The sequence below is a fragment of the Pararge aegeria genome, chromosome 15 (assembly GCF_905163445.1).
Source record: "Pararge aegeria chromosome 15, ilParAegt1.1, whole genome shotgun sequence".
NCBI classification, from domain to species: Eukaryota; Metazoa; Arthropoda; class Insecta; order Lepidoptera; family Nymphalidae; genus Pararge; species Pararge aegeria.
The window spans coordinates 8,846,764-8,859,086 of NC_053194.1; positions in this window are offsets into that span (position 1 = coordinate 8,846,764).

The window sequence follows — 12,323 nt, forward strand, 5'->3', positions numbered from 1 at the left end:
AGGGTGCCAAATTCTGTAGTACATAAAGTAATAGTGCTGTACTTTTCACAGATTGGAACGAAAAGCGTTAATTTTAGATCTGGTAATTCAGAGATTTGTCTGAATTACCAGATCATTATCAGATCAGATGACAAAAAACACCCATTTACCTTAATTTCATATTACATTGGTTTCCGTGGTGCACCGACGAACAACTGGCATTCCAAAATTAACGTGCAACTAAATTTTCCTTTATAATATAAAAATACTTCTATCATATTTAAATCCTTCAATTCAGATAAGTAAAGTTTTCTATGATTCAGCTATTGTTTTTATAATAGCTTCCTATGGAATGCTTGATTTTTATGTCCTACTATAGCAGGGACGTGATAAAAAAGTATGGACTCAGAAATTAAGAGAATAGTTGCTTATCTCTCTCTATCTATGCTATATGTATGCAAAAGTCTCTTAGGCGAAATGAGCTTTTGTCCAAGAGACTTTAGATCACCTCTTTCCAAGGTGGGATGGCGGGCTCAGTAATATTTAAAGCCCAGCTCAGCGCGCGGAACTAAGATTTGGGGCATAAGTATAGCTATTATCTCCTAAGTTACTAGATAAAGAGCCTGCACTTAGCAGTGGGACTTTATAAGCCTAAGGGGTTATGATAAATTGACGAATTCGGTATCACCCTAAACGAATTTTTCCTTTTTTTTTATTTTATTGCATATGAAAAAACAATATGCAGGCGCAATCAATGCTGGGCTTTCGAGCTGTAAGCTTAAAGACAACTTGCGAGCTGTAAGCATAAAACTCAAAGTAGGCGCGAAGAAATGCATTTTCTTAGCAAGTTTTTGTAACCATAATTTCCGCAACTATTACTTCTCGCTTTGTTCTTTAATATGCTTCGATCACTAATAAAAAGTAAAATAATATGTTTACAGTTCAAAGTTTGCTTGATGAGAAACAATCACAATTACCACTGGTAGTAGTAATTTACACAATAATAAGTTTTATAGTACACAACACACTAAACAGTAAATGAAGAAATAAAACATAGTTGTAAAAATCTTTGTCTTCAATGTCCTAAGAAATACGGAAGCGCTTGGAGCAAGAACATCCAAATCAAGTTACCTCCAACTCTTCGACAGGAGTAAGTGAGACTTATCCGTAGATCTGGAGTAGGAATGTGGGCACAGCTAAGTAGAATATAATTGGCAGGCGGCTCGGCAGCCGTTCAAAGCCTGTACCCTGTAAAAATGCCATCATAAAGCCGCGCCGCCACAATGAGCCCTTTGACATTTGGTACCCACCTTTATGATGCCGACTCTGATATACGACTCGCTCTCATTAAACTTATTTTATCGACTGCCGATACAACATCTTGCTATCCACAATAAAGCTGCCTTTCCACTGGAGCTTTACGAAATAGCTCGGCAGTGCGACTACGAAAAGCAAAAGTACTCTTAAACTAATGGTACAAGTTAGGGCTATGAAAGCAGACCGCTTCGCTTTTATCTATCACAAGATAGAAAAATGATTATTAAACTAATTATTAGTAAAATGATTAGTAAAATGATGATAGAAAAAAGCTACTAGTGAGTTTCTTGCCGGCTTCTTCTCATTAGAATCTGGCTTCTGAACCGGTGGTAGAGTAACTGTAAACAAACAGGCATGATGCTTAAAACGTATATATCTAAATTCAAACGATACTACTACTACTTGAAATAAATGAATTTTGAATTTGAAATCGTTATCCAAATGACTTTGTATGAGATTTTATTGCAATAGAATATGTATCCTGCAGAGCAATGGGCAGGCACTCTATGATACGTGATTTTTATACTCATTTACAAATTCCTTTTTTTATCTCAAGTTTTTACTAGTAAAGTATAAAAAAATAAAATAACCAACCCGCTGCGCCAGTAGTATTCAGTTCTGCATCCCACGGCCACCACAATCCACATTGGATTTATTAGGCTAAAGCCAAATCGACGCGGGTATAGGACGCTAATTCGCAAGTTACAACGGATACGTGTTGGTTTGGCCCAAAGAAATCTTAATAACAGGACACAAGAAATGTTGTGTACGCGTCACCTTGTCGCCGTGAACGCGACTCAGAGCACTTGAATTTTAATAAAACCTTTGTAACACCAAGCGTCTTTATTGTGTAATTTTAAAACTAGATTGCCCCTTACATTATAGGACAATAAGTTTACGCGATTGTGAATAACAGAAATGTATTTCTCCCCGTGCGAGAACGTATGCGTAGTGGCGTACCACGCTAAAGAGCATTTCTACTGTCTTGCTATTAAGATTTCTATGGTTGGGCATTACTCTCGGTGTGTCAGCTTTAGAATATCTACAGCACAGCACAGCTCTGGTATACAGGCCCCTTAAATCAGGGCAAAAGAAATGCGCGCTACTACTCGCATACAGAGCGGAAGAATAAACCATTTAGATCATTCAAAATTTTTATGGCTTATTATTCAATCCCATTATGACTTAGTCGGGACGCTCTTTTAAACTGCTTTAATATAGAAGACTATTATACAGCTAATTTTCCATAACAATAAGCTTTACAAAAGTTTTTTGTGCGCTCCTTTAATAGGGCCTTATTAATTTATTAGAGGCAGTAAACAGAATACTCTGGTATGAGTTATGGTACAGTTTGAGCGGTTTTATAGGAGGCTCGGGAGCGTTACAGGCATCAGATGTTTGTTGTGGATGTATTATAAAACTGTTGTTACAAAAGATCTTAAAATACTTAGGTACTAAAAGCTTAACAAGTGTCGCGCCACAATTTTTATAGTAACACATTGGTGCACGTTAGAGCATTAAAAGTTTACCTACCTTATATTTAACTAATTATTCATAAAAATACAAAAATATGCTTTTCAACGTAACCCAAACTAACAACCAATAGTAACAGTTGAGTTAAGAGATAAGACACTAACATATGTACGAGTAGTTCTAGTTATAGTTTTAAAAATAACTTTTTCAATAATTAAGTTTAGCTCGATTCCAATTAATTAAAAAGTATTCTACTGCTAAATAAATGTACCTATTTTAATGCTCCTTGATGATAAAACTATTTATTTCAATAAGAATCAATACTGCTTTATAAATGTACCTAACCCACTTTTGAATCCGGTAACCGGCGAATCAAATTTTGGACCACAATAACTATTGTTAGTTAATAATAATTAAATTATGATAAGTGAGTTAATTATGATAGTCAGATGGACTTATTTGTAGGTAATAATACTAATAGTTCTTTAATCATGTTGTACATAATTTTTATGTATCACCAATAGTTTTCATTATTGTTATATTTTACTTCGATAGGATTCTAACAGATGGCGGTATAAGAGTTAGTTGACTGGATTAAAAAAGTATCCAATAGATGGCGTTATAAAAATTATAAATGCGTAAAATTACAACGGTTCGCACGGGATTTGTAAAAGACTAATATAATAGTCACTGATGAAGAGCGCGGGCGATATAGGTTATATACCTTTATATTTATATTATTGAAATCATATCGATATGATTATAATCAATTAGTCCCAGACCAATGAAGCATAGAAAGGGGGTGGCTGTGCAGTACTTTTTTACCGATCAGAAAACGAGGCAAAGGTTTGGCGATTCCAAAAAACGTATTTATTCATATATCTAATTTATATATACTGCCGAAGGTCTATAGGAAAATTGATAAGATCTCCTTATTCAACCTGCGATACAGAATAGGACAATTTAGGAAAATAACGATTCACTGAACTAGAAGTATATTTTACCTTAGTGTCTATGTGAGAATAATATTTAAATCGGCGACATCACATGCTCCGTTAGAAATATACTCAGCAATAGAACCTATTCCAAGCAATCTTCTTATATTAGCATTCACACATAACAAATGTTAAATCGATGGTCAACTAACATAAAGGCAAGCAATAATAGTGATCTTTTTACAGAATCGCCGGCTACCGGCAGAGCGCGCTGGGGCAAAAAATATAATGGCCATTCACCATGACGCTTATTCGTACACTTGTCCACAAATACAACGTGAAACTAATCTATTTAATTAATCATAATCTACTTATCTATGTAATTGAGAATTATGTAAGTTTATAATAGCATAAATATATATTATAGTATATATAAATTAATATCGGTATTTGTGTAGTTAATATGTAAATTTAGAATGTCTATGTTCATGTAAGTTTTTTTTTTTTGTAACATACTTAATGCACCATCCACTTTCAACATTTTAATCGGCTTCGTACGCTCAAGTTGCCTTTAAAAGATCACTTTTAGTGATAAGGCCGCCTTTGCACCCTAGCACTAAGTACTATTACTGTTTTCTTTGTATTTTTCCTATTGTTTTGTGTTCCAATAAAGTTTTTCTTTTCTATTTTATTCTATTTTTCCCATATTTTTTGAACGTCACAATCAAATGCAAGTACAAAGTAATGAGAAAATCAGAAATATTACAGAAAAACGGTTTACGGTGGTAAATGATGATACAGTCTAGCGTGAATCGTGATATCCTGTTAGATTCGTGGCAGTTTTCTAAATTTATACCCCTAATTGGGCATCCCTTGTATCGTACCGTAACGCTTAATCGCTTAGCGGTACGTCTTAGTTGATAGACGAATACAAATTGCCCCTTTTTAGACCACAGCGCTCATCATTACGCCATAAAGGTCGACAAAAAGAGCACAAGCAAAACTATGAAAACCACTTACCTGGAGTTTAAGGTGGCGATATAAAATTCACACGCCGTACCTATCATAGACTCCAAGTTGAACGAAATTCAAATATTACTAAAAAAAACGCTTTTTGTGGAAGAATAGTTATACAGGATGTTTGGTGCATCGTGTGCCAAATCGAATCTGATGATTGGAGGGGTCTTTGGCTATCTCTTCAGCCCTCGTAAAAAAATCTTGCTCAAACGGTTTTTTTTATACTGATTTTAAATTGTTTTTTTAAAAATTGTAAAAATTCTACATTTAAATTTTAATAAAAAATAAAGTTGTTAAGTATTAATTAATTTTCTTTTTAATCTTTAATTTGTAACGTTTTACGCTTCTTTTGAAACTAGAATTACACGCCAGCAACATCTAGTTTTTGTTTTACAGCCCCGCAAAGTTTTTTTTACGTAAAAAAATAAGCTTGAACGTCAACTTTCGGTTTTAATAAAAAAAAAACTAAAAGTGATCATGTTCTTCCAATTTTTTTAAAACATCTCTGGACTGTCCCCTTTCTAATGGTGTGCAATATGCCATGAAAAGTAATTAGTAACATCACTAATTTTCAAATTTTCTAAACTTGGTCGCAATTTTCTAATATTCAACAGGTGAAAGAAAAACAAGGGTTTGCGTAAATAACACTCACAATTCACAAGGCAGATGACATTTTCTGTCTCTTTCATAAAGTTATACGCCCGTTGTTCTGTACTGGCACTTTTTGAGGAAGACGACACAAGAAGCATTAGATATGTGGCGGCACAACTTGATATTTCAATATGGAAAGTGTGGAAAGTCCTTCGACAAAACGAAAAATATCCATTCCACGAGACTCCGGTTCAAGGTACGTAATTTAAAACCTTTGTTTGACGTTGCCTTTGTTTAGCAGGTATCCATAATCTTCTAGTGCAATTAATTACTGCTCAAGGGGAATTAAAAAGATTTTTGGTTGTTGCAGGTCTTGAGGGTGGCGACTTTGACAGACGAATGCACTTTTGTCGGTTTTTGTTACACACAGATGTGGATAATCCTGATTTTTTAAAAAGAATACTGTGGACTGACGAATCCAAATTTACCAGAGAAGGGATTCTTAACTTGCACAATTTACACCATTGGGCACCGAAACGGCAAAACCCACATGCCAAAAGACAGCAATCTTTTCAAAGACGGTTTAGTGTGAACGTTTGGGCAGGAGTGATTGGGAATCAGGTAATTGGACCGCACTACCTGCCTGATAACTTAAATGGCGATAATTATTTAGAGTTCCTGCAAAATGATCTGCCGGAATTATTGGCCGAGGTGCCCGTGTTTAATGAAGATGTGCCCATAGTATTTCAAAATGACGGCTGTCCCGCGCATTGGCGTTTAACTGTGAGGGAATACCTCGATAATGTGTTCCCCAATTCGTGGATTGGGCGCGATGGGCCTATTGCATGGCCTCCACGTTCCCCAGACTTAACTCCGTTAGATTTTTATGTCTGGGGACGTGCCAAAGAGCTAGTATACGCCACAGAAGTCCCAACGAGGGAGGTACTAATACAACGCATAGAAGCGGCCTTCGGTACAATTAAGAACGAAATACGGCTTCGGACTACAACTGTAACAATACGTCAAAGATGTCGGGCCTGCATTCGAAACAGGGGTGAACAATTTGAGCAGAATTTGTAAAAATTATGAAATAAATGTTTCAAATGCAATGTATTATTTTTATTTCAAGTAAAACCTACGAAATTTAAAAATTTTACCTGCTTGTGAGTTTTATTTACGCAAAAACTTGTTTTTCTTTCATCTGTTGAATATTAGAAAATTGTGACTAAGTTTAGAAAATTTGAAAATTAGTGATGTTACTAATTACTTTTCATGGCATATTGCACACCATTAGAAAGGGGACAGTCCAGAGATGTTTTAAAAAAATTGGAAGAACCTGATCACTTTTAGTTTTTTTTTTATTAAAACCGAAAGTTGACGTTCAAGCTTATTTTTTTACGTAAAAAAAACTTTGCGGGGCTGTAAAACAAAAACTAGATGTTGCTGGCGTGTAATTCTAGTTTCAAAAGAAGCGTAAAACGTTACAAATTAAAGATTAAAAAGAAAATTAATTAATACTTAACAACTTTATTTTTTATTAAAATTTAAATGTAGAATTTTTACAATTTTTAAAAAAACAATTTAAAATCAGTATAAAAAAAACCGTTTGAGCAAGATTTTTTTACGAGGGCTGAAGAGATAGCCAAAGACCCCTCCAATCATCAGATTCGATTTGGCACACGATGCACCAAACATCCTGTATTTCAAATTGTGTTCAAGTGCAAATCATCGAAAACCTCTCGAATTACCTAACTTTATTACTTATCATGGACGACAATATAAATTTCGTCTTTACCCATCAGGTATAAAGTTCGGTAAAATTGTAAGGAATCTATAAAATCTCACGTCTCTACATACACCTACCTAGGTAAATACAAAAAACCCACCTTTCTTTCACCTTGTAATTAAAACATTTATCATTAATTTTGAATAAGGAATTTTTAAACAGCCTTCATGGATTAAACCTATGTATGTACAACCGGTATGGAAAGTGGAGCAAAGGACACGTGCGGCTAATTAGCGCCCAAGCACTTGTGTCGGGGACAGTCCACATCAATAACCATCGGAAGTGTAGTACGAATGGACTAGTTCAAGAGACCACAACTTGTATTTTCTTACCTATTGTGCGTTGTATTTTTTTGTTCATTACAAGTTAGTGCTTGACAAGAATGCGTCACCGCAATGAAGTATTAAATAAATACTTCATTGCATTACTTTGCTGTCTCACTGACGAAATTCGCCACACAACAACCTGTTAAGTCTGTATTTTTCATTCTGAAACGTAAGTTTCCAACTGAGAACATTTCATCTCGATTGGCAGGTTTACACAATGTACAATAATGGTGTGGGCGTTATTTGATGGTAACTTTCAACAATGGCTAAATTTGTCAACTGAGATAGTGTATCGGCCTGCTAAACGGCTAGCATCTGAAGCCGGCAATTATATCCCCGGGGAAAGGATAAAAATGTCTTCACCCACAGCTTTATCAACTCTTAGAGCACTGGCGCACAAGTAGAAATAACATCCAGATAATATAGGTATGTGTAATAATAAGCGGGGGTAAACTTCTCCTATTCCATGTTCCCGTGGCTTTAGCAGATGGACACGTTTATTTATATCCTTTGTCGGGATATAATCGGGGATATAATTTTTGTCTCGTGCCCGTGCTAGCCCTGCTGCTGGTAGAGCTATAAAACTGCGATATGTAGGTAGTACAATGATACTGGTGTCAAAATATAATTAATGCTCATGTTATATGGAATGTAACTTTACAATATTGTTCCTATCTTTAATATGAGTATGATTTTAGTTTTTTGAACATTTCACAAATTTATATGTTTTCCGGTGCGATAATTTTACAATTAATTGTATTTTCGTTTGGATGATACCACTGGTGTACAAGTAAAGTACCTACATACCTTATTTCTTTCGTATTCAGTTTTAAAATGGTAACGCAATGTCTAAAACTAGAGCATTTTGGGAAATGCAGGGTAGAAACTATATTTATAAAGAGAGGCTCTCCAGGAAAAAGTTAAGTAATACAAAGTACCTTAGGGCTTAGGTAGGATAGGATTGCCAGTCTACTGGGAAATCCAGTATAACTATGCCCAATGATTATTTTGACGAATTATCTGTACTCTAATGAAAAGCTTCGGCCGAATCTACCTATCACCATACCAACAAAGAAGCTAAACGATTTAGCTTTCTGGTATGATCCCGAGTAGAAAAGTAGTTTGGGGTTAATCATAATTACTGGAAATAATGTCATCTAAGTAAACTAAATTACGTATTGTATTTGTACATAAATATTGCATTATATATGATTAATACTAACAATGAAGTCGATTTCATATTTTTCAAAAATGTATCTCTTCGCCAGACGTATTTAGAAGTGTGATTTAAAGGCTGCGGCCAGCGATTTAAATTACGGTTTAAGTCAAAAACCAGCCAGAAACAAGTAATCTGATTACAGCTTCTGCCTTGCCTTTTACAAAGTGTTTTGTTGACGCTATGTTTACAGGAGTTTATATTTGCTCGTTCGCACATCCTGGTTTAAAAAAATCTTCTTATTATAAACCTAAAGTTTACTCAAAGTAACTTGAAAAATATATTTAATACGAGCTGCGCACTTTGGTGTTACGCGTTAAATAAGTCTGCACAAGTAGCTACAATGAATTGAAGTTTTTTCGAGAACTAAAAGTAGCCTATGTTGCTCTCCGTCCTTTGACTGTATATATGCCTAAAACAAGTCGATTGGTTGTTTTGTTAGGACATGAATGAAGGACCATTTTTCATATAGAAATATAAATTTTCCTTTAAACCACCCTAAGTTATTTTATGTTTTTTCAGGACCAAAAGTAGCTTATGTTACTCTCTGTCCTTTCAACTAACTCTTGGCCAAAAATCAATTCTATTGGTTGCTTAGTTAGGGCGTCAAGCTAAGGGTAATATATTAACAAACAAACACACTTTCGCATTTACAAGATTAGTTAGGATTGCTTCTATTTAGGTACGCAGATTTAACTTCAGTAACATTAAGAGTATTTTTTTTATTTATACTCTTTATTTGAACACCACTCGAAAAACGAGAAAAAAAAAGAACAAAACATGAAGAATGAAGCCGTATAAATAGTTCTTAGATTTTTTTGTTAAAACAAGCCGATATAAAATTTACTCAAAGTAATAAAATCAACAATTAAAACCGCTTTTATGTATCCAACGTGCAGCGCGCTAATACCATGGCTTTAAGCAAAGTATTACTTGAAAATAATAATTAATATACACCCGCGATAGCTTTAAAAAATTACGAGTATAAAATATAGTTCTTAGATGTTACTTGTTTGTGCAAGCCGATATACAATTTACTCAAAGTAATAACATCAAGCTTTTATGTATTCAAAGTGCAGGAGGCTAACACCATCGCTCAAAGCAAAGTATTATTAGAGGCATTTATATGGCATGCCTTAACGTCATAAACATAAGGATTATAATTCTAAATCAAAACGTAAACAATATCAAAATATTACTGTATTAGGCGATGGTAGTAAGAGCGCAGGTAATTTAGCAGCGGTCTCTCAGCCGAACGTAGCATAGTAGTGCGATTCCCGACCCGCCGGCCGCAGCCTCCGAATCACCATAAATCTAAGCCGATAAGTAGCGAGGCGGATTGTCGGTGCGGCCCGATCAAAGGGAAGGGAGGCACATGAAACAAGCCGACGATGTTCGCTAAGATGTTTCATTCGATACCGCGTTTCCACCACCGACCGCTGGCCGGCACGGTGCACGTCTAATTGCCTTTTGTTCCGTGACATTTTAATTAATTTGATTTCGGTTTTCGAGTGACGTTACGTATGACGTGAGTGATGGAGGTCCGGGTTTATTTTTTTTTAAATGATTTAATATTATTTGCTGGAAATAGGTAGGTATTCCGAGCAAATAAAATTAAATGACTAATGCCCGTTTTCATTAACGACGAATAAGGCAATACCAAACAAAGAAGATTCCCAGGATTTACCTTTCACCAATCGATTTTCACTAGGCAACTCACATTTTTTATTTATTTATTGCTTTCATGTAGGTATACATTATATATAGAACACAATTCTGTAAGTAGGTAGATAGGCATATGAACATAAAGCCCCGTTAGGGAATTGCAATATATAATCGAAATAAAATTATTTAAAATTATACTAAAACAGACTTTACAGAAAGATTTGTCGGGGCAAAAAACCTGTTACATTTGTAACAAGTTTTATTTTTGTATAACTTAACTTGTCTACGGTTCTTGTCACAAGGTGTGGTATGTCAGCAGTGGCGTGCACTACATACATGCACAAAAGCCATGCATACCCTAAAATTTTTGTATGACTCATAAATGCGAAAGATTTCTCCATTCCTTCCTTCTTTATTCACGCCACTGTATGTCAGTTTCCGAGCTCCCTAAACATACCTATCGCACCGCCGAATCGGAGTAGTAACTTAAGATGGTAGTCATTATCTAAGACTTCACTACGCATCTCCCAAATTAGGCATCCGTTTTAAGCGTTTCTAGGTTTAGTAAAATATATTTTAAATTTTTTTGTGAGTAGTTTTTATTATATAGCAATACCTAATTCCAGACTTGCTGGTATATCGGATCCCTTTGGCAAGCAATGGAAACGTGCTCTGGTCAGTAACACTTATCGTTTTATATGCATGAAGTAATAACACCTACCTTTGAGTGTCTGTCGGCCGGCGTCGCTGCCGTCGTGTTATTAATTTGCCATAAACGATGCACGGATTATATCTACCTCGTACCGACTACCTACGGTTTATATTAATACTGTTACGAGCTAAGGTTTGAATAAGTTTGAATAAGGCGTCTATCCTCCTTTGCATGTTTACACTCATTTTTAAACTAAAACGATTGTAAACATACAAAGGAGGCCTTTCCAAACCTTAGCACACGACTAACAACCAAACTACTTTAACGAAGTCGGAACAAACTAAGGACGGTAGTAAGCATGATAACAGGGCATTCCAACTAAAAAAACACCTTTTAATTTTAGGTATCGACACCGACTCACGTATCGCACCGATGTAGAGGAGTAGCAGAGCTACGCGCAGCATACCTTGGCTCCCCAGCATCACTCCCTGAAGCACTTGGCGATCTGGGCGGCCTGCTAAGCTTCTGGAGTGAGCTCCGCTGGCTGGAGTGACCCAGGGAGAGCCGTACCAGTGGCACTACTTAGAACGAAAGGTTCCGGCCGAAAAGTACGGTGACAAGCCAAGAGAAAGAAAAAGAAGAAGAAGGCGTCTTCTAGGCAAGCGCTCTCCACTTTAGGCTGAATCATCACATCAGGTGTGATTTCAGTCAAGCGCTCGTTATATTTATTAAAAAAAAAACTGAATAGGAACGGTTCTGGGGATAGGTATAACAATGGAAAAGCCTGAGGCTAGTATCTTTGTTTGATTGGTAGACTTCACAAGGCTTTTACAACACCATGGAGCGCTCTCAGGCATGCAGGTTATCTCACGATGTTTATCTTCACTGTCAAGCGCTCGTTATATTTATAAAAATAAAACTGTGAATAGATAAGGTTCTGGGGATGGGTGTTACATTAGAAATGCCTGAGGTTAGTACCTTTGTTTGATTGGTAGACTTCACAAGGCTTTTAGAACACGATGGAGCACTCTCAGGCATGCAGGTTCCTCACAATGTTTACCTTCACCGTTAAATTTGAATTCCCGTTGAATAGGATGATGATGATGATCGTCCCACTTCTGGGCACAGTCCTCGTATCTCGAGACTAGACTGTTATAGAACATGGAGCCACCACGCTGCTCCATTGCAAGCTGGCTTCAACGATTATTTATTATCACATGTGGGTAAGTTTTTCATATATCATTATCATCATATCCAATCAGGTCCAATACAGAGCACGGGTCTCCACTTACAATGAGAGGGGTTAATGCCGTAGTTCACCACACCGTAGTCACCCAGTGCGGATTAGTGGTCTCTACACGCCTTT